Genomic DNA, 5,323 nt, shown 5'->3' on the forward strand with positions numbered 1-5,323 from the left:
ATTATTGGTTTAAACATGTACAATGTTGTTAGAAGAAGCATGTTGTGATATTTTATTTAAATCTCATGTATGCACATGAATAAATATTAAAGGATTGCTTTTAAATACTAATTGTTGATTCATTAATACTCTATCTAATCGTGTTACCAAAGCCTATTGGTGACAACAATGACACGAAAGGATGGTGACTTGTGCGAAGGATAGATTATGTTTAACATGGTGGTAGGTAGTAATTAATGGTCCATGCAAATGAGTGCGAGCTGTAGGATGGTACACATGGAAGAATCATGCCACAAACATAGAAAGAGTGGTCATTTGGGGGTAAATGGTTTCATGATCATTGTAATAGCTTGTATCTTGATATGTTTGATTTTAATGATATTTCATTGTAATATTTTGTGACAATGGTTAAGGGATGGACTTCCTTATAATCCATTGAGTGTGGGGTGAACACCTGCACGAGCATTTAATAATAAAATTAAACGTTTGCTGGTTTTCACCCTACGGGGTTTCTAGGGTATATCAGTGTTGAATGATGTGATTTCTCATTATGTAAGTTTGATGATGTCATTCCTTGCATAATGTGATGTTGATAATATCAAGTATGTAATTAATTAGTGTGGTTAAAGGAATCATGAACTGGATTCAATGTTACATCATACAGTTTATGTTATTATACTACAAGGTTTTTAATGGATATGCAACTTACTATTCCTATACTAAAGTTACTTTATGTACTAATGAACATCCTATTTAATGGTTAATGAGGAATCTGGAATAGTGATTTGCATAATTACCTATGGGTAATTTGTGTAAAAAATTCTACTCCCTACATTTTCATGTGAGGTTACTGGGGTATGTTATAAGTGGTATCAGAGCTAAAGGTTACAGCACGGGCGCCTTTGGTAATTGGTAAGAGGAAAAGAAATTGAGGTATGACACTAGTGGGCATTAACTCAGGTATGAGTCTAAAAATCTACATATTGATATATATATACAGTAGACTACTTTTGACATGAAATGTGTAATTCATGTTTATAATTGCATTAAAGAATAGTAAGTAATAAAGTCTGCTCTAATCAACGAACTTAAACTGTTTAGGCCCATGGGGCCTTGGATTGACGGTGAATGAGTGCACTGTTAAGGCACTCCTTGCTATAGGTCACCGGTTCAAATCCCCGTGGGTACTTAGGTTAACCTTAACTGGAAAAATAAAAAAAAATAAAAAAGATGTTCTCAGACGCTCAGACATCCCAGAGTCGACCATCCTTATCCTGTTAAAGGATTTGGATAATTGGTTCAAGAGTTTTATTTGCATCCCATAATGTGGGTGAATAACCAAGAAAAATGTTTGTATGTTTCTTCTAGCAGTGAAATATCAATAGAAGTGTTTGAGTGAAAAAGTTGAGCTGCTGCGCGCGTTGCCTCCCTAGGTTTTCTTGATGCACAGTCGCTTGGGTATTCAACGTTCGCCTATGGCCCCTCCGGAGTCTCCACCGAGGGGGTCGATACTCAACAAGAATTTTCTGACTTAGTGAAATCACTGCCACCATAGCGTCCTCGTCGTGCCGTTTCAAAATTTGTCAAGAAGCTAGATGGTCTTCAAGAAGTTCTCTTGCCTCCAGCCTTACCTCGCAGGGCTGCTATGTCTCTCGCAGAAAAAGGACTCATTGTCAGTTCACAGGTCTCTAGCCGTCTCCAAAAACCGTCCAGAGATGGGTTGAGAGGAACTGTTCTTATAAGATACAAGGGAAAATATCCATTAGATTTTGCAGGAAAGGGTACTTCACATTTAACTTTGAATCCAAAGAAGATAAGGATCTAATTTTCAGAAACAGACCCTATTTCATGGACTTCAGGGGCCTGTATCTCAACAAATGGACCCCTGACTTGGATCCTGAGCTTGATGTCCCTAGTGCTGTTCCAGTTTTGGTCTGGCTCCCTCATCTCCCCCTTCACTGCTGGGGGGATGAATCGGTTCGTGCCATTGGGAATGCAGTTGGCAAATATGTTGATCGAAGTGAACCAAAAGACAACATGCAAGCTTGTGCCCGGATTTGTGTTGAAGTGGACCTCGGCGAAGGCCTTCCCGAAGCCATCAAGCTCAAAGTGGATGATTGGAGCCATATTCAGCAGCTGGATTATGAGCAGATCCCGTTCAAGTGTAAGGCATGTCACAAATACGACAACTTTGCAAACAGATGTACTAAGCTTATTAATGTGGAGAATGATCCTCAAGAGGAACAATGGGAAGTGGGTAAAAAAAAAGAAATCGGCCTCCCTGGTTAAAGCTCCCCCTGAAGTAGGCCCTTCGGCCTCTGCAGCAGTTCATCCTCCCCCCTCCTCTCCTGCAACCTCTAAATCTCCTCCTCATTCCCCTCCTCCACCCCGTTCATCTAATCCCTTCTCTATTCTTTCTCTCCCTGAAAGCCACCCTCAAGATCCTCTTGAAAGCCTCCCCCAGGGCTCCTCCAAATCCACCTTGCCCCTGATCATCTCCTCTCAGCCCCCTCTGGATCCTCCCATCAACAGAATAACCAGGAGTTCGTCCAAAGAACATGGAGGTTCTAGTGACCCATATAAGAAACCTGGTCCGGGTAGGAAATCCGCCAAGCAGCATCGGGATGAGAATGCACAGAAAGATATTGCAATGGGAACTCAGACACCCATAGAAACTTACATCCTGAGTCAACATGAAAAAGAAACTATTAACAAGGATCAAGGGGGGGGAGCACCTCCTCGAACACCATAATTTCAATGATGAAAATCTTGTCTTGGAACAACAGGGGATTTGGGCACCCCTCCAAGATAGCAGCCCTCAGAGATCTTATACATTGTGAGAAACCAAGAATTATTTTGTTACAAGAAACAAAGCAAGGTCAGCGGGAAATGAATGGTATTATAGAACAACAGAGATAGTATAAAGGTAGCATCAGTGAAGCAAGAGGAGCTTCAGGTGGAATAGCCACAATCTGGAATCAAAGCATATGGAACTGCAATTCGGAAATCATCAACCAACACTGGATCAAGATAGTCTTGGAAGACAAAGAAGACAGGCAAATTATAATCATCTACAACATCTATGTGCCCAACCATTTTAGAGACAAGGATTGCTGTTGGCAAGATCTAAAAGCCAGCATTGATGAAGAAGCGAATTCTAACATTATTTTGGGAGGTGAATTCAATCTTATCCTCCATGCCAATGAAAAGAGAGGAGGTAGCTTTACTTATGATCCCTACAGAATGCATTTGGAAAACATTATGCAGGAACACGAACTTATGGATATTGTACCAAAAAATCGAAGATACACACGGAATAACCATCGGATTGGTGTAGGTAACATTATGGAGAGATTAGATAGAATTCTAATCAATGTTACGCTGCTTTCCACGTTTTCTGTGGGATACGCTAGTATATTGACATGCCCAGCTTCAGATCATTATCCAGTCACGCTCACGATGGAAAATCATAGCAATCTTGGACCCATCCCTTTCAGGCATATTTCCCTCTGGAACGACATACTAGCAATTGCAGAAATTGTCCTCAATTCTTGGAGTCAGCAAGGGTCCCCGGGCTTCATCTGGGCAATTAAAGAATGGGCCAAAACAAGTTATAAAGAACTAGAAAAGGAAAAAAAGGAGATTAAGAGCAATCTTAACAGCACTCAAAGAGCAATAGAGGAGCATGGTCTCTCCCAAGAGAGAAAAAAATAGGAAAGTGACCTCTATTTACATTTATGTCGGGTTAAAAGAGAAGAGGAATTAAAATGGAGGCTAAAATCGAGGCAACTATGGATGCAGGGGGGAGACAAGAACTCATCCTTTTTTCATAAGCAAACAACAGCCAGAAGGATAAGGAACATCGTAAGCTCCATTCTTGATGCTGAAGGTAACAGACAAGTCACTCAGGACGTCATTCGAAGGACAACAACAGAACATTTTCGAGACCTCCTTACTGAAACTAAAGAAGAGGAGGATTATACTGACTTATTACAACATCGTCCTACAGGGATAAGCAAGAAAATGAAAGTTTAACTAAGGAGATCGATGAGGAAGAAGTCAGAAGATCGATATGGATTCTCTAGCCTAACAAAGCCCCAGGTCCTGATGGATTTCCCATATGTTTCTATCGAGCATTCTGGGGAATAATAAAAAAAGATCTGATAAAAATGCTTAAATGGATCGAGCGAAAGTGTAAAATAGGGGGGTACACCAATGCCACTCATCTGGCTCTTATACCCAAAGAAAATCGGCCCTCTTCATTTGCCATATTCCGTCCTATATCCCTTTGTAACTCTTCCTACAAAATCCTGTCCAAAGTCATTACCTCTCGCCTTAAACCCTTTCTTCCATCTCTCATCTCCGAAAATCAAGGGAGGTTCCTAGCCAATAGACATATAACTGACTCTATCCTCCTAGTTCAAGAAGCCATTCATTTGAGTCAGTCCAGGAATGAGAAAGGATTTATCCTCAAACTTGACTTGGCCAATGCTTTTGATAAAGTGCGACACTCTTTTCTCTTGGCCGTTTTGAAAAAGATGGGATTTGATAAAGGCTTTCTTAATCTCATTAAAGCTTGCATCTCTCGGCCATGGATTTCCCCACATGTAAATGGCAGACCAGGGGAAGGTTTCCAATCCTCCCGTGGTCTAAGACAAGGTTGCCCTCTCTCACCTTATCCTTTTATCTTAATGGCTGAATCCTTCAACAAAGCTCTGGATTTCAATCAGAGGGTTGGCCTCATAACAGGAATAAAATTTGGGAATGGAGTCAAGAATATAAATCACTCGAAATTTGCAAATGACACCTTACTAATTGGAGGGGCTTCCATCACAATAGCCAGGTGCTTCAAAACTATCCTGGATAAATTCATGAATTATTCTGTTGGTTTGGTTAATCAGCAAAAAAGTTGTATTTATGGTTGGAATACAATAGCACATGTTCTCCATAATATTTCTGCCACCTTTGGAGTCTCATGCAACTATGACTGGACTCATTTTTCATATTTGGGCATACCTGTAAGCGCAGGGCCCTTGAGGGCAGAAGTCTGGGACACTATAATTGATAAGATGAAGAGGAAAGTTCAGCAGTGGGGCTCCATTTGGCTTAACCCAGCTGGCTGTCTCACTCTTCTTAAATCTGGTATATCTTCTTTGCCTCTATACCAATTCACTCTTCTTCAAGCTCCGGCCTCCTTTCACCACAAAATGGAAGGCATCCTTCGCCAATTCTTGTGGCAAGGAGGGAAGAATGACAAAAAGAAATTCAATTTGATCGGTTGGAAGCAAGTAATACAGCCCCAAGACCATGGTGGTCTTGGCAT

Source organism: Pinus tabuliformis, chromosome 4_1, assembly GCF_031772625.1.
Source record: "Pinus tabuliformis cultivar Carrire ecotype Pingquan chromosome 4_1, CPIR1, whole genome shotgun sequence".
Classification (NCBI taxonomy): Eukaryota; Viridiplantae; Streptophyta; class Pinopsida; order Pinales; family Pinaceae; genus Pinus; species Pinus tabuliformis.